The 19,049-nt window shown below is 37.5% G+C and overlaps 2 long non-coding RNA genes across 2 annotated transcripts; one reads left to right on the top strand and one right to left on the bottom strand.

The window, feature by feature from the left end:
- The first annotated feature begins 2,612 nt into the window (after window positions 1–2,612).
- Window positions 2,613–4,164, top strand: LOC125469711. The gene is made up of 2 exons (XR_007251921.1): window positions 2,613–3,478; window positions 4,006–4,164. It is a non-coding gene; the product is annotated as an uncharacterized LOC125469711 (long non-coding RNA).
- Window positions 4,165–5,873: 1,709 nt separating this feature from the next.
- LOC125469712 lies at window positions 5,874–9,760 on the bottom strand. Its single transcript, XR_007251922.1, has 2 exons — window positions 9,272–9,760; window positions 5,874–8,171 (listed from the first exon to the last, which is right to left on the bottom strand). It is a non-coding gene; the product is annotated as an uncharacterized LOC125469712 (long non-coding RNA).
- Window positions 9,761–19,049: the final 9,289 nt, after the last annotated feature.

Raw genomic sequence — 19,049 nt, 5'->3', positions numbered from 1 at the left:
CCTTAACCTGCGCACCAACCCATTGTTAAGGTTGAGGAGCTTCCACAGAGTCGAGTTTGGGATCGACGCATCGTGTTCTGCCAAAACAACCCAACAAAGCGACCTCCGTTCCGTGAAAAACGGGAGTGTACTACTGTCACATACCCCCTCGCACCTTCCCACGGGTGGGGTCGCCCCAACATGCCGCCATGTGACTCCTCCCAATTTTAATTTTTCCACACTTCTTTTATTTTTAATTTCGACTGCAATTTCATTTTTACTATAATTTATAGAGGAATTATCTCAAAATAGAGGTTCTTCATGAACTATCTCTCATTTTATAGTTTAACGTCAATTTTTGTACCAACATTGTAAACTACTGTGCTCAAAACATGAAGTGTCAGAGAGTTCTATTTTTTAAAGAATCTCATTAACATTTTAATTTATATATTTATTTTGTTATGTTCATTTGAATTTTTATCAGAATAATCACTTGATGATTTATTTATGTGCATAAATAGATCGTTTAAGCAAAAGAAGGGTATATATACTCGTTGGACCACATCCACATTGGAACAGTTGTACTATAGTGTAGGTGTCAGTTGTTTAAATATTCAAATTGGATCAAGAGGCTCCTCCCCCAAATAGCTTTGAGATTTTGAGAATTATTGTTATATATTGTTTTGTTTTTATAAGATAGGCTTTTTCAAAAAGAATTACCACATAGTTAGTTCACGTTTTGTTCTTATACAAGCGATATTAGTGGCAGAAGGAATCAAACTCTACACTTTGGGTTGAAAAGTCTATGTTTTTTAGTTAACTTGTGTTGCCCTCCACTCTTCGAGTTTATGGATAGAGTCAAGCCATCATTCCAGGATTTGTAATCGATTCATTATCGTTATATTATATACCCGAAACCTCCGCCTCATGAGCCAAAGTCAAACGGAGATACAAACCATTGTTTAGTAAATTCAATTTTGAGCGGTTTTCTCACCCCCTTATAGGAAAATAAGCGAGAAAGCGAAACTCTCCGACAAGTTTGGGTTTGATTTTCCTTTTTCATTGAAACACCATGGGCAGAATTTGTTGAAAAATATATAATTGGGAAATTAAGCAGAATTTGTTTCTAATTCATGGATAAATCAAACATGAAAAAGGAAATAAATAAAAAAACAACATTCACCCCTTACTTTCCCAGCATTACCCAAACACGAGAAATCTACCTTCCATTTTACTTCCAGGAAAAAAAACGTAGAAGTTACTTTCTGATCAATAGATTCAATACCTTTCCGCAAATGAAACAAGGGGGAAAGTAAGGGAATAAAGAAAAAAAATAGATTTTTTTTTTTAAGGAAAACTAATGAAAAGGGCTTGAAAACTTTGAGTTTTAATGATAAGGACAAAATAAAGGGTAAAGCGAAAGGATTGACTTTTTAGTGTAAAAATGTGGTTTTTCATCAAAGTGAATAATACCGTGGGCTTTTCATTAAAACTCCCTTTTTTTTTGGGTTTGAAACAAAATAGAATTTTTAAATCCCTAAAGCGCCCCAACAAACCCTAGGCGCACGAGGAGAAAAAAAAAAAAAAACTACCATCGGCGACTCCAGTTTTGCCTCTAAGGTCGGCGGTAATCCTTATTTATCCCTTCCTTCTTTTCTTTTCATGTTTTTTTTGTAGTGATCGCTTTGTCCAAAACAGTCTTTGCGGTTGTGGTCAATCTCTTTCTAAGGAGGAGAGCTTTTGTAGCAGTTATGACTTACTACTCAACCCCAGATCTTAAAACGACAATTGTTGTTCAAGTCTAAGATGGTGATTTGTGCTTTGTGTGCTTGGCAATGATTATGTAGAGGAAGCTCAAGGTTTGTTGAAAGTCACTAATAGCAGGGTTTTTTTTGTAGATGATTGCAAGATCATGAAAGGCATGGTCTTTCATTTGTTGGGGTCGTTGTAGTGGTTTGAGGGACTCACAATCATGTTTTCTTGATGCTGCAAAATCTTCATGCGATGGTGCGATATTTAGCTCATGTGTTTTGAAGGTGTTAGGTCTGGCTCATATAGCTTAGGTCTTGTGAGCTTATCTTTTATGTTGGTTAGGTATGGCCGGTTTCCAATGATTGAGGAATCATACCTATGTGTTGTGTTTTTGTTTTGTTTAAGTTGTGGTTTCGTTGTTTGTTTGTCTGGCAAAGGACAATGAGGACATCTTCATGATGTCTCATAGCATGCCTTCATTGCCGAAGATGCTACATCTTTTGTATGTTCATTAGAAAGTGATGCAAAATTTTGACGTCGTGAGCGTACTTTATTTGGTTAAGTATTATTATATGGAGTAAGTTTTGTATTATCTTTATGTTGCATTTGTAATCATGAACTTGTATTCGTTTCTTATTTTATTTGATTAATGAAATAGTTACTTCCTTAAAAAAATAATTGTGGAGTTTATTTTGATTAGGGTTTAGGGTCAAAACTTGCTAAGTGCAACCCACATGCTTTACCGCGAGTCAGGCAAACAAAACCTTTCCACCAATATATAAAAGAGACAAATCTGGAAAGGGGTCCCAATAGCCTGCCTCCACTAGGGTAACCAGCCACCGTCCGATCCGCCAACTTGCATCCAACCGCACGTATTTTTATTAAGAACTGGTTTTTCACTTAATTAGCTGTTATTAAATAAAGGGAGTACCTCTTTTTTTTAGGAATTTTAACGAAAAACTTATGTTATTGTTTATTTTAACGAAAAATCATATTTTTACATTAAAAAATTATTATGATATTATTCATTTTAACTTTTATTTTATCTTAAAATTTAAAAATTTCAAATCATATCATTAGCTCTTTTTTTTTTCCCCTTAATAAACAGGGCCTCTATTGATGAACGTAGCCAGCTTTTAATAGGGTTCGAAATAAAAGGGTGGAGTCAGTACAGTGTAATCTGTGACTCTGTAAAATCTCAGGCCCAATATTCTTCTCGGGATTGATGGTAAAAAATATAAAAATACAATTAAAAAAAAATTAATACAAAAAAAGAGACACCATCGAGTTTTTACTATAAATACCAACCTCCCCTTCTCCTAAACCTACACCTCCACCCCCACCTCCACCTTCTCCGCCTCCTCCTCCTCCTCCTCTGCCTAACAGGCTAACCCTTTCTGCTGCTGCTTCTGCATCTCCCCTTTTGGGGTTCTGCTCTTGCTGTCGTTCTCTGATTGGCCGAAGCTTCGTAGCCATCTTATCTCTCTCTCTAGATATCCATAGCCTTAGCGTTTCCCTCTCTTTCTTTCTCTAAAATGGATAGAAGATGATGATCCTCTTTGTATTCTTCCACAGCTTTCTTGAACTGCATCCATCTATGGCGAGATCGACCGATCTTTGGAGTGAGTCGACTCAGTCTCTCTATTCCCCTTAACTTGGTTTGCGGTTCAATAAAGCTGTGGGAAGATACAGATAGGCTCAATAAAATTCGCTCACATAATGGATCTCCATTGTCCCTCATATCTTGGTATATTTTCTTGATCGTGTCTCTTCTCTTAGATATTATATGAACCCTAAACATCTATACCTAATTTTGCACCGTTTGACTCACTGATAAGTGAGTGATTTTTCATCATCATTTCAAGTTTATTTATTGCTCAAATACCAGAAGAAATTTTTCAATCTTTCATGATTTTATTCCAACATGATTTTTATGCTATCCACGCACAAGTGATTGATTATTTAAACATGATTTTAAGTTGATTTATTGCTCGATTCTCATATAAAGAACCAGTCTGTGATGTTTTGAAGTAGGTGATGGTTTTGTAAACCATGCTACAATGGAAATTGATTTCAACCCTAATTTTATTCGAAGTTTTTGGAGTTTTTCATGTATGATTACCTGGGGATCTGATATATTTCTGTCCTTACCTGGGGATCTGATATATTTCTGATGAATTAAATCGAACACAATCACGAGTTTTGCCTATACAAAATTTCCGAAATGTTTATTACCCCTAGTGCTTGATTGATCTCCTCTGTGAGTTATTTCAGCGGTGACAAATTACAATGCTGTTCTTTGAGGAGAAATCTTCACCTGTTAACTCCCCCTCTCTCGGATCGAGACTTCAGAGAACATTCTTGATATGTAGTTCGATCTCTGATCCATCTGTACTTTATATTCTGCTTAATGATTGATATATTTTATATTAACTCCTGCAAGCAAGATTAGATTCTTGTCTTTTAATTATATTGTTTAATTATCAGTGGACTTAGTTAACTGTTTAGTTAATCATGCTTTATATTGTTTGCATATGTCTTGGTTCCATGTATTGCAGGCAATACATCTCCTTTTTTTTTTTTGGCAGAAGGCGATATATCTCCTTTGGATTCGATTCAAATGCTAATTAAGATTTGATAATTTCAAACATTAACGTGCTAAATTATCCTACATGCTTATGGCTCTGTAACTCTATACCCTAGTGTCGGTTGATAAAGTGGCAGAGAGAGAGTTCAGATAGAGTGGCAGTCATTTTATATGCATACATGTACATGCGATTCTCAGATTCCATAGGGGTCAAAATCTATCTTAGCTCATGCTCATAATTCATATATGTGACCGCGATTAATTCTTGGGAAATGATGATCGCACACTCCCTTCCTTATTTTGCACGTCCCTAACGTGCAGGGCGAGAAAAAAAAAAGTTTGAATCATTTTCAGGGTCATTACTTTGCATCCGTTTCTCATCTGCCTTGCCGGCCCTTGCTACATAAAAGTATTTCAATTCCTTGTGCGTGTAATTAAAGTACGTGGACCTTGATGTTTTAGCTAAACATCTAGCTAGTCTTTCTTTTATTGGTTTTGCTTATCACATAGATATAACTTATTTTAGGGCTTAGCAAGGACTAAGTACTACTCAAATTTGTTCTAGGACAACAATTTCAGTTGGTTTATTGAATGTCCACTGGACCACAAAGGTCTCTGTTGCCTTTTTCATCTTTTCAACTCGTGCTTCATTACTGTTTAGCTTATTCATTCAAGCTAAGCTTTGGAGCAAATAATTTGACGAGAAATGATTCCGACTCACCCATTTTCTCACTTTGCACACTTAAATAGTGGTGTGAAGAAATAAAAAAAAGATGTGTGCAGAAATCATTCCCTTATTTGATTGTTTAATGGTTCAGAGGAGAAAATTAATGAAGTTCATGGAACCGAAACCTTGCTGAAGAAATTAGGGTTATGTTTTGCCAACTATGGTAATGTAAACGAAGTGTGTAAAAAAATGTCATCCATATTTTTCACTGGCAAGGACATGTGTGTGCTGGTCTTGTTTGGCTCCTTTCTCTTTTCTTTTGGATTATTACATATCAGAGACAACTAAAGCTTTTTTTCAATCTTTCATGGTCGTAACTAAGATCCAAACCGAGAATATTTTTAACTGTCATCTATGCAAGAATTGGTTAGATTTACAGATGGGTGCTCTCACGGGGATTTGGATACATCCAATTAATAGACCAACCCTTTTGCCACCATAAATTAAAAGAGTGACTAAAGGCGCTGCACGGGTCATGATCCAACTACTTTTCATGTCTTAATGTCACCCACTAATCTAACATGCAATAGAATTGCTCACCTTTCATTTGCTGTAAAACGTTTTAATATATCATTGCTTTATGCCCAATCTAGAGTGCAGTTTTCTTTATCATTTGGTTTTACTGTGTATTTATATATGTGCTTTTGCAAATCTAGATATAATTAAATTATTAGAATAGTGTTTTACACTCTATGTCTGAGTTTGATTCTCTTTTAGGTAGTTTAGAAATAGTTAATATGGAATGTTGCTTATATAAAAGGAGTGTGTGTGTGTGTGTGTGTGTGTGTCTATATATATATATATATATATATTTTTTTTTTTTTTATATTTGTGTGTTTATGAATTATTACCGTTAGTGCCTATATATTTGTACCACTTTAGATGCTATCATGGTATAGTTGTTGGTGAACCTCTGGTATATATGCTGAGATTGATCATCATGAGAAGGTACGACCTACCTTAAGTAGTACCTATATATAATGGTCAAGAAAGTTGCTATTTATCGTTGCTGATCACTTTCACTTGATATGAAAAGACAATCACTTCAACCTGATAATATTGCTTGATTGGTCGATCGGTCAAATCCCAACACACGGTGGCAAAGGTATTGCTTCTCTATGCCGTATCTCTTTCCGTTGGCCGTCATGGTTTGAAAATATATATGTTTCAGCCATCGTTTCTTCACACAGGCTTTCTTCATTACTTTCCTTAAGAGATTAATTAGCCATTGCCATTTTAAACGGGATTTTTCTGCCACTGATCAACACTAGGTAGTATCAGTCTGCTAAACCATTTCACTACATATTCTTCCATTGCTTGTTGATGCTAGTGTATCGATATATTCAACTGTATATATAACCCTATATAAATATATATATATATATATATATATATATGTCTTGAGATGCTGTAGATGGTCTTCTTTCACTCGAAGAGAAGGCCATGACTCGTGCAACTTTTAAAAACGTCAACTCATGCTCTTTTTTGGATTCTAACATTTTGTCTTGTGTTTGCTTTAGCAGATGCCTCATGTGTCCATCCTAGTGGCAATTTGGATTATATGGTATAAATACCCTTTTATTTCAGACTAACTTGCAAATAATGTACAATGATCCTTAAATCTACTGTGATAACTGGCTGCAACTGGTCCGTATTTTTTGATTGCGCGAGAGAATCTCACGTTCACTCAATCTGAAGATATAGGACATTTTTTATGCTCAATGTATATGACTCAGTGCAGTGGTTTATCTGGTCTGAAAAACTTGAAAGATAAGTCAGGATACCAGTAAAAAAGTGATAACTGGCTTTATAGCCTAAGTTGATTGAATACATTTGGACTTTCATCTCAACTGCATCTAGGTCACTTCCCCAAGCATCCACTATTTTAATTCCGTTCAGGTTTAAGTTTTGATTTGAGTAACTCGATTATTTTCATAAATGAGCTATATGTTGACCAACTAGCTCTTAGTCTAGGTTTACAGTTCTTTTTACGTTGAAAGCAGTTCCAACAAAGTTCGAATTCCCCCTAATTCTTAGTCTAGGGTTAGGTTTCTTCTTAAGTCGGAAGAGGCTTCGATAAAGTTTGAATCCCCGGCCCTACCCTATGGAAGGAAAGGGATCTATGGTGCCCCAGTTCCTGATAACTAGGCACAGAAATTAGTGCGGCCTTGTTAATTTAATTCTACTCCAGAAGAGCCAATGCATGCCTCCTTAATTGTTCTGGCCTCTTCTGAAGTGATTTGCGTGGACATGGTCCTGGCTAGCTAGTTAGCAAGAGGCCTTGTTAAGACATTCATTGCACTTCCATTTTCCACTGCACTACTCTGGTTAATAATGGTGTTCTTATTTTAGAAATTTAAGGACTTCTAATAATTTTCTGTGTGTAAACCAATCCGAACTATTCGGTTTTCAGATTCTATTTCAAAGATTATCAATGCTGAATTCAGTAAATGTGAGAGTAACAATATGTTAAGTTGTAATGAAGTAGTTAAAGCGTGGTACCTGTGAGCATGTGTGAGACTTGAATGCAAGTCATCATTTGGCTGTTATAAATTGGTCACAATATGCTATTAATATATATTGCATCCATCATTACCATCGATTTCAATTTTCCAAATATCATATAGTTGCTGAATCGGCCATATTCAATTTATAATTGAAGATGTTACCAAGCTTTGCCAATGAAACTATACTTTGCTGAAACAGTACATATGAAGCAATGTGACAGAGAAAAGGAACAATGGGTTTTTACCAAATCCAGTGTAATGTGTTGATGACAAAAGTTAAAGCCAGCTAACTAGATGATCAACTTACTGGAATATTGTGAACTATTGAAAAAACAATTCTACTATGCTCTGGTGTATGACAATTGGCAAACACCAGTTAAATAGGGTGTTAGATGTCCATCCAAGGATCCTACAGTCACTGGGTGTCGGTAGATGTTATACACTAATGCATACTAGAAAATCCCCCGTACATATACCAGGTAGATAAACAAACTCATTGTAAAAAAATACTGAATCGATACACATATAAGTAGGTCTTCAACAACCATTCCAATCACAATTACAGGACTGCCAAAATTGCTTTGTTTCTTCTAGCTTGCTCGTGTAGCGTGGATAATCACTGGAGACCGAAAAAGCTCATGTATAATTGCAGAAACGTTTATGAAATTTCGAAAGTTTCATGCGGTGCATCTAGTTATGATGAAGAGAAAACAATTAAAGTTTCAGTCTGGTTTTTTCATCGATACTTCTTGTTTACTTTTTAATTTGAGTCTTGGATCAAGGGAAGCATAATTGTGTAGTTGTAATGCCAATGACAACCCTATTCAGTTGTACAAACATAAAGGAGAGAGAGAGAGAGAGAGAGAGAGAGAGATAAAATTGATTACTGATAGGGACAAGGTTTATCCTTTTTCACAGAAATGTAGGAGAAGATGTGGAAGGAAAATCAAAAGGCTAACTGCATGAACAGGAAGGGAAGTGTCATCATAGTTGATAAAAGGGAAAGGGTAGGGGAATCTTCTCTGAAGCACAAACTCATTTTTTTCACCATCTTGATTGAATGAATCAGCAGGGGAATATTTTTAAAAATTAAATTGAAATTTCACCTAAATGTATCAGACAACATGAAGAAAATACATTTTAAAATTACGATTCTGCATGGCTCAAACAGTGTGCCAGTAGAGTTATAGATTAAAAAATACTGGCACAAAAATTCACTGAATCTCATCTTCATCTGTAGTTCATCTGTACAACTACAGTAGCATAGCTCATGGGGTTTGTCTTCAGCAGCAAGTACCCTCTTACCTAATACACATAATTCTAACTCCAAACTCAAGGAGAAGGGAATTCAAATTGTAGGGTTTTCCTACAGTATACTGGTGCTTGAACGGCAAGATTGAAAATGTCAAAATCTAGTCATCTGATACACAGGTGCAAGCATAAACACACGTGTAGTGTAAAATTTTTGTAAATTATAACCCACATTGTAACTCAGAAGTATCAGAGTCCATTCATTACATAATTTTTCAGACAAAATGCAAAGACAGTTTCATGAGAGCGGCCCCATGTGTATACATACATATTAAAGAACCACATTTGATACAAATAAATTCAAATTATAAGAGAAAAATTACGGTCCCATATAATTATGAAATAATTCTGAAAGAAAAGATTTTGACGAAATGGGTTCGAATTATGGAAGAAAAATGAGGGAATTACCAGGATCTGTGGTGAAAAAGTAGAAATCATTTTTCATGTTGTCTGCAAACATTTTGGGGAAGTTGAAATGGTTAAGTCCAGAATTGCCATGGTCTCCCACAGCTTTCTTGAGCTTCCATGGTGCTAATCCTGAAAGAGATTTAGACAGCAGAGAATTGAAGTTCAAGAAAGCTGTGGAAAAGCATGGCGAGGACTTGTAATTACAGTCTCTTTAGATCTCAGCTCCAAACCAAAGAGGAATCCTTTGGCCTGCCAGAACATCCCTTCTTGTGTGCCTTTCTAGTTTCTACCTAGCCAGTATACAGTAATAAGAGAGAGAGAGAGAGAGAGAGAGAGAGAGAGAGAGAGAGAGAGGTTGGGAAAAAGGCCATACCCTTCATACAAAGGTCTCTCAAGGACCACTCTACAACATATAATCTGTCTACCAGCTTTATAGAGAGGGAGGGTGGAAAAATAAAGAGTGGGGTGAGTAAGGTTAACCATAAGACATTGTACCCACAAAATGCCTTTCTTTCCAATTGAGTGCGTTGTGGGGTACTATATATATTATTTTCTATATTACACGTTCGAAGAGAAATCAAAAATTGAAATCTAATTACATAAAAAAGAAATGAAGAAAATTTACTGGAAATTAAATATATACGTGTGCATATATAGTTAAGGAAAAAGAAAGAGCTGGAGAATGAATATTTCAAAGCCATTCCCATCCTCATCATCACATGCTTCCATGTGATCAAGATCTCTTTTTATTTTATTGGGATTTAAAGGTATGGGTTGTTTATGGTCCTCCAATCCTTATGTTTGTTTTTCTTTTCTAATTATTAAGGGTAAACAATACATGTAATCATCGCTAATGATAATGTAATTTTCCATATTTTAGATTTAGTGTATTTAGTTGAACTGTTCATGAGGTCATTGTAGGCGTGGTAATAACATTGTAACAATATTCTATGTGGTTCTCGACTTCTATTTCGTATCTAAGTATGCTAGATTTAAATTCAGAACCTTCTTTAAAAAGTTGAGAAAGAAGAAATTTGTGTGGCACTATGTCAAATGATAAACTAATTTAGAATTTAGAGATCAAGCTCAAATTTTCTTTTGGCTCATTAGTTTTTAGTTTTTACCAGTGTTTTTTAGGTTGACAACGGGGCTAAATGCCCAAAAAAGAAAAATTACAATGGAACACTAACAGTGTCCCGCCATTAAGAGATGCCAGCAACAGTCATGAATTTGATCAAAATAATCTGGACCAAGAGAACATGAGAAAGTCAAGTTAGCCAATTCAGCGGTTATTTATTTCCATAAATCCCTGCCTACGATAGACAAAATAAATGGTGATTCATATTAGTAAACAAAATTATATCTTTTCATAATTGACCATCCAAAGTTAGCTATATATGCTAGAGAATGAAATATAATTATCAGCTGGTCACCATCCTAATTAATTCCTAGATATTTAAAAATTAAAAAAAGACGTCTAAATCTACCTAAGCGCCCACCTAGACCCTTCTAGGTCGTGACTCTAAGGGTCACGAATCTTACTTACATAGAAAATTGATAACTTTTATTTTGAATTTTATTTTTTAATAAATTGTAAGAGTTGTTGAATACCTGTATGAACACTCATTATATGATTATTCTCATATTTTCAATATATTTTAATACTTTATAATCGATATGTCATTTTGTTTTATACATACGGGTGGATGGGGAGGATATTATAAAATGCTCACAATTCACATGATCTACGGTCAGCTAGCTGCCCGCTCAGTCAGTCAGGGATGATGTTAAAACGGTTAAAGTGGTGGTGGTGGGGGGTTGGTTGTGCTGGCCTTGTGGACCCCACCGCTCTCCTCCAAATGGACCCATGAACCCTAAATTATTATTATTATTAGTTTACAAAATAATCAGACCCCTCCAGCCCTCACCCGCCGTTACATCAGTTTGATATTCCAGTTTGTTTTCTTTTGTTGGTGCACGGCGCAAGTGGGGGTTGGGGTGTTCGTATAGGATTCCACCCAACTAGTTATCCCCGTGGTGGTTTATCTACCTCATTACCCTCGGATTGTGGGATTCAAAACTAGGGTTCGACAGTGGGCGTGTTAACTAACAACATTGTACGGTGTAGATTTCTTCGAAATTTCTGGTAATGTTTTTGAACAAGAACAAAAGTTCACAGAATACCTCTTTTTACCTTAACAATGATGTAAATACCATAACATTACAGAACAAATGATCATCTTACAACAATTGAGATGATAATAAAAAAGTGATAAGAATTTTGTTAGAGTTCAAATAGCAATCCTTATTGATACTACGACATGAAAATGTTTTATAATTGTACAATAGTATTTCTAAAACATGTCATATCTCATATTTAAACGTGTTTCAATACTATACAATAATTTTTGAAAACATAATAACTAATAAGAAAAGAAAAATAATAGAGTCGAAGCATGCAATTTAGTGGAAGAAGCAAAAATGCTTCTTGACAATTTCTTCAAGTCACATCTTTCACATCATAGATTTATAATGTCCTCAACATACTTTAGCTAAAAAAAATTAAAGAAAAGTGTTCTCCATGAGCAATCAACCCTAATCAGTATAAGAATGACCCCACAAGACGACTTGGGCCTAATTTCAAATTCCAGTATCAGTTTATCGTGCAAACTTACTATCTATCAGTTCTATATAGACATTTGATTTTGCATTGGACAAAGAACAAAGGAAAATTTTGAAGTGTTAGCTTTCAGCAGAATGTATGATTTGCATTTGCGCATGACCTGTAAGATGGTGACTGCGATTGGGACTATAAAGGCAGCTCTAAGCCTAACTAGTATGGCATTGCTCGTGATAAGGCCAATTCTCAGCAAGGTGGTGGGGCTCTAGCCTCTACCGCATCGTTGTTGTGTCTGGGCTGCGGAAGCTCTCAGCCACATAGATAGTTCAATGTGCGTTGCATACATATGCACATGATGATAAGGTTGAAATGTTCAAATTTTGATTTTGCAGCTTGCATTACTAGGCAAACAGTAGAAGGTGGAGCTAGGTCTCTTTCTAATATACTATTCACTGCTGCCATTTGGTCATTGAGTTGTACCATTCATCTATCTGTTTCTCTGCTACTAATGGGGCCAGAACATACACACATAAAAGCTGAAGTCTGTGCCACCACTTTGAGTTTTAGGTTCCGTCTGTGCCACCCTAACGTATATGATGGGAACAATTTTCACGACCCACTTCCTCATCTGTATAAATTCAAATTCAGATCATTTGAGTTTATGGTTGTGATTCTTTCTCCTTTTCATTAAATCATGTATAAGCTATGTAATATTATAACAAATGGTGCATATCCGTAGAAAAAATAACCTACCAACACGTGAGATGCATCGACAATTAAAGTATGAAAATGTAATTATCACAACCATGACTTACTAGATGTCTGTTAAGATCTTAACCGAAACTCATGCTATGTTCATGTGTGTTTTAACTTCTTCGCATGACAATGCTTCGAGTAACTTGAAATACCGCACTTGTGGGATCATATGTAAGTTCTTTGATATTGGTAGACTTGTAGTAATGAACAGTAGGAAGCAAGCATGTAGCCAAGGCAGCTGAGTAGTGGGATCGATCCATCCGGCCAAGCGTGTGTGCAGATCGTGCAGCACGGAGGTGAGAGGACAAGGAAGGGCAGAGGGAATTATAAGATGGTTCTGTTATCGTTGTAAGATTGTGATAATTCAAGGGACCCACATGAACTAGGTTCCAAATCATCAGTGAATTTTTGCAGTGTCACTCATACCGTCATATGATGCATGAAGTCAGGTGCACGAGAGAGGATCCGAGAGCATCCATTCCTCATCACCCTCACCAGCGCCCGATTCTGATTCATACAAATTTACATGCAGTGGTAGTACGGATGGATCTATGTTCAACCGTATCATTCTGTTAGCCATCTTTTCCTTCTTTGTTTACTTTTAACTTTCTCCCACTTCAAACCATTTTTTTTTTTTGTTCTAGTTACTAGTTAAATTGTAGAACCTACCAATCATCATGAGAGTCTCTTGTATCATAAATGATAGACCACTTACTTTTGTATCGTAAACTCAAAAACTTGACTTTAGCTTTCATGCTAATTATGTTGAAGCTTCATCAATCCTAATTATGTTGAACTGAAAGTGTACTGGTAGACAGGATCAAACTAGTATGACATTATTGTGTACAACGATATATGAAAGTAAATCTTGTATAACGCTGGCATTTTACACTCCTAGAGTGAATGAATTATTTGTAAACTTGTCTTGCACTCAAAGGTGCTTAAATTTTCTTATAATCTCATGTTTCTTAATGGCGTAAGAAAAATCTTAAATCTCATAATATCGTTAAAGCCTAAACACTATAAAAGTTTGTCTCTCACTTTATCATAGTACGTGTGCTGACTGGCCTAGTAAAATGTAATTAAAACCCAACAATTTTTGAAATTAGGAAATGGGGGTTGATGAGTTAAAAGAAAAAGTAGATCACATGGTGTTAGGGCATTAGCCGATGGATGAGGGACAAGGTTTTTAGATGGGGGGTGGGTGGGGGGGCCTGGCGCAATGGGTATCTCGTAATAACAGTTGGAGGTGTAAGTAGGCGCATGTGATTTTGGCTTGGAAGGGAATAAAGTGTACGTAGGAACGGGACGGGATTGCAGCAGGAAGGGAGGAGGGGCTCAGGGGTTATGCATGTCTCTATGCATTGTTTGGGATAGGACTCTGTCGTCACCGTCGTATGGGTCACTAAACAGCCTGTTCACTACCACCACATTCCCTTAACATTACAAATTCACATTAATATATAACCTTTAAGGTTTATTTACGTTGTTGTTAATCGTATTACGGTAATTCCCAATGCGGACATGCCAGTGATATTGTTGATGTTGCAAGCTTAAATTTGTTAATATGTAGTTGATACGTTTGTCATTTGTCAAAATTAATGTCTTTATATTTCGTTGGCAGATGCAGTTAATTGCAACTTAGAATAGTTGTATTACATTAAATGATTAACTATGCCTAATTGTTATTCCCCATTTATTAACTTGGAATTAGTTGACCGTTGGATCTTTTTTTATATTTTTTTTATATTTTTATTTTCTGGTAACAGGATATAACATTATCCGGGCAAAGATGCCAAAGTTTTACAGGAAGGCCTACCTTGAGGTAAACATTCACAAACAACTACTAGATAGAAAAGAGTAGTACAAGGAGGCACAGAAACCACGACGCCGCATCTAATTCTAAAGCGTCCCTCCTCACACTACCATATACATCTAGGGGCAGAGAAGACCGTCATTACACAAAACATGAACTGGGGAAAATGGGGGTCTATTGACCTAAATATGATCACATACTTCCGTACTTCGCCGCAAAGCCAGAAGGTCCGCTACCGAGTTAGCCAATCTTGGAACCCAAGACCAGCGGCAATTATGAAAGGCCCTCCCAATCTATTGCACTTCACTAGAATGGGAAAAGCTTCCCAGCTGCCCTTCATTGCCATATCCCTAAGGCAAGAAATAGATTCCAAAGAGTCAGGCCCAACAATTACCTAGTTCCAACCTCTACAAATCCTTAGCTTACACCCATGCATAATAGTCATTGCTTCCACCATTGCAACACTTGTCGCCTTCACACAGTACCGATATGCCGCCAAGGACCTTCTATCTTCGTCCCTCACCACCACTCACGTGAACCCTAAACCTTCACTTACCACCCAACTGGCATCCACATTAATCTTAACAAAGCCCGGACTCAGTGGAGACCATTGGACACCAGTATTCATACTCTGAGAACTGAGCACGGGCGTAGTGGTCGGTGGTGCTTTAGCCTCGTTGAAGGCAGTAATCGAACGGGAAATAGCAGCAATGACTTCTCTTGGGAAGAATTGTTATTGGTTGAACATGAAGTTACACCTTGATTTCCATATGCCAGCATGTAATGGCAATATACAATAATATATTATTCCTTACCTTTTTCGAACCATTGGCCAAATCAGACATTGTATCAGCCAGTTTTTCCAAGTTGTAATCTTCATTCGATTAATTATGATATTCAAATTTCCTCCAAACCAAAGCACTTCCACCCACGGGCATTGTAGAAGCAAGTGTTCAATTGACTTTTCATGCGACTTACAAATATGGGCATAGTGGTGATGGAGAAGATCTTCTTTGGTATAAGTTTGCCATTGTTGGAATAGTCGCGTGAAGAGTCTTCCATATGAAGCATTTTAATTTTGGTGGTACCTCCAAATTCCACACAATCTTCCACAATGCGCCTAGAATGGTGGCTGACGTGTGAGAGTTGAGGCTTCTTTGTGATTGATTTCGTGTCAGTGCCCAATGATAACCAGATTTAACCAAATATGTACCCCTCTTTTCATAGGGCCACACCAGCCTATCTCGCAACGTCGGATCTCCGATGTGCATCTCCAAGATTGCCTCAAACTCCGCCTCCGCCATGAATGGTTTCAAAAAGTCAATGTCCCACTCCCCATTATCCAGGCATATTAACGACTTCACCAATAAACTTTGTGAGACCTGCACCGTGCCCAAGACGGAATGTTTACCCGAGGGAATAGATGGGAGCCATTTGTCAACCCAAACCCTAACATCATTACCATTCATAATTTTCCAATGTGCTCCCCCACGCAGAATATCTCTTCCCACTAGAAGGCTTGACCAAGCCTAAGATGCTTTTCTGCCCCGTTTTGTATTGACGAAAGAACAATTAGGAAAGTATCGGGCCTTAAGCACCGACGCCCACAAGGAATTAGACTCCATTATCAACCTCCAACACTGCTTCGCCAGAAGAGCATCATTGAACATCTTAAAACTCTTCAATCCTAAACCTCCATCTTCTTTCGACCATCCTAATTTCTTGCGTGATACCCAATAAATCCAATTATCACCATCTTTTTGCCCCTACCAAAATTTCGAAATCATGGCATCCAATTTGTTGTAGAGCGACGTGGGAAACTTGAACAAGCTTATTGGGTATGCTAGAATTGCTTACGCCACTGCCTTTATGAAGACCTCTCACCCCACTTGTGAGAGAGTTAATTTCTTCCATCCTTAAAGCTTTACCAATACCCTTCCTTTAACAAAGGCAAGCCCGCATTTCTTCAATCGACCCCAAATAACAGGAAGTCCCAGGTATAAACCCGGGTCCCCAACCTTCTCCATACCAAGAATACCCGCCAAATGTTAAGATAATGTCTCAAGCACATTGGTTCCAAAGAAAACACTAAATTTTGTCTTCTTAACTTGTTATCCCGAAGCCAAACAATAATCATTAATTAACTGAATTAAGTGCCAGCAGTTCTCATCCTCTGCCTTTAGAAAGATAAGTGTATCATCTACAAAAAATATGTGTGAAATTCTTCAACGAGACCACATTGTTCGTTCTTCTTCGATGCAAGGTAGATTGGTGAAGGAACTTCGTATTGGCATCGCCATCCTTTAGCCATTGAACCCATGATCTTTGTTGCCAGTAGCGCTCATCCTGGCTCCACAATTGGTCTTTTTTATATTTTATTTATAGATCTTCTATTTCTTTCAAGTTCCCGCTCTAGTTCTGTTGAAGACGACCCAATTCGTCATCATCTCATTTATTTTCCTCCTTCACTGTTTGAACTTCACGCTACTCCATCTGGTTAAGTTGGCACGACAAACATGAATCTTGATATTCCATCTTTCAACCGGGTTCCCTTCCCTATTATTCTCCCATACACCTCTCACAATTTCTTTACACTCGCCATCCTTTGCCCAAAATGCCTCAAAGCGGAACAACTTTTTCCTTCTTGCGATCTTCTGCTCACATTGCACCAAAACTGGACAGTGATCGAACCCCAAGGTCGTCCCATTTGTGACCGTAGTATTTGGCCAAAGTGATAGCCAACTATCATTCACCAGCCCCTATCTAGTCGAGCCTCCATAAGTTGCCTATTCGTGTCCCTCTCCATGTGAATTTTGGGCCATTGAACCCTAAATCCATAATCTCCAACTTGCACATAAACTCCTCCAAGTATCTTAGCCAGTTGTATCGCACTTCAGCACCCTTCGATTTCTTATGATCCCACAAGAATTCATTGAAGTCGCCACCACATATCCATGGGATGTTGTTCGGGCTGAATTTCTGAATCATTCCCTTTCAGAATTTCTCATTCTCCGCCCTATAAGACGTGCTGTATACTCTGGTAAACCGAAACACAGATTGTAAGTCAACTAAACCACATCTAACATTAATGAAATGCTTTGAAGAGTCCATCACTTCCCCTTGTACTAAATCATCTCACCAGAGGCTAAAACCTTCCGCTCTACCAATCAGTGCAACATTGAACCCATTAAAGTACCCCATACGCCTTCTTCTCACCCTTTCTATTCTATGATCCTTCATTTTTGTTTTCAAGAGAAAAATCATCGAGGGTCTATGTTCCCTAATTTGCCCATGTAGGGCACGAACTACCATGTTCGACCCTAGACCAAGGCAGCTCCAAAATAAGTGTATCATGGCAATTCTGCAGCTATTGAAGGCCAGCCGCCACCGCCTCGGGATGAAGTTCCCGCTTTCTTTGCCATCAGGGCTATCATCTCACCCTTAGAGATCTCCTTCATGTAGTCCCACATGTCCTGGTACTCGATCGGAACATCCTATAACTCCTTCTCAACATATATTGCCATTTCCAACATCAAGCATCATTCTCTTATGGTCATTTTCCTCAGTTTCTCGGCAAGCCTTTCTTTTCTTTCTTTTGCCCTTCTAGTATCCTCCTCAGTTTTTGTTTTTTTTTTCTGAGATGAATGTCCCACCTCTTTGCTCTTTCCTTCCAGCTCCCGCTTATTTTTGCTTCCAGACCCCCATATATAAGGGCCCAAGTCCCTCCCACTTTTTGACCTTTCCATGCTTAGATCCTCTGTTTTGGCTATGCAATTTGAAGTTGGGTGTGCGGCACCGCAACTCCACCTTTGTTTAGTGTCGAGTTCCTTTCCTGGATTTCCTCAAGCAATATCGATGGATTTCTTCCATACTCTTTGGACTACAGGCGCGAAACCCATAACTAGTCGATGTTGCCCTATCGGCCCACATCCTTCCATTATCCACTGGCCGGGTTGAGATTCTGTCCGTTGGATCTTTGATTCTCTGTTGTTTGGGAGCCGGGTGGGGTATTTTTGCTCACCCTCAAGTGGTGGTAATATTTATAGCTCACCACCCTACTTATTACCATTTGATTGGTTTAAATTTTGAGATTTGTGTCTATTCACTGCACATGTCACCAAATTTAAACTCGGTAATAAATAAGATAGTAAGCATCATCATCTCTTAAATTTGATTTGTGTGTATTCACTGCACATGTCATCAAATTTAAACTCGGTAAGAAATAAGATAGTGAGTATCACTATCTCTTGAAGGCAATGATAAAAAATATTCCCGAACCTGGAAGATAGATGGACCCACTTTACAACAAGTCTTATATACAGATGGGACCCAAACGTCCTCAATTATATGTGATCCATCACATGCATGCATGCAGGGTTTTCTCCAGTTAATTTGTTCGTTTGTTAAACGGATCGAATAGATCTGCATGCACACATAAGATATTATAATTGCTTTTCTTGTTGGCCTGAATGATTGGGTGAAAATCGTAGTAGTATTACTGCAGTACTACTGCTTACATCTATACGAATCTGCACTTTTCAATTGGAGTCTGAAACTCTGAGTTGGAAAGAGCAAGCAAGGCTGCT

This window comes from the organism of the source record quoted next, unplaced genomic scaffold (assembly GCF_019419815.1).
Source record: "Pyrus x bretschneideri cultivar Hongxiangsu unplaced genomic scaffold, Pyrus_bretschneideri_v1 Contig44, whole genome shotgun sequence".
Taxonomy (NCBI): Eukaryota; Viridiplantae; Streptophyta; class Magnoliopsida; order Rosales; family Rosaceae; genus Pyrus; species Pyrus x bretschneideri.
Note: the sequence above shows the minus strand (reverse complement) of the source record. Positions and strands in the feature narration are given on the sequence as shown.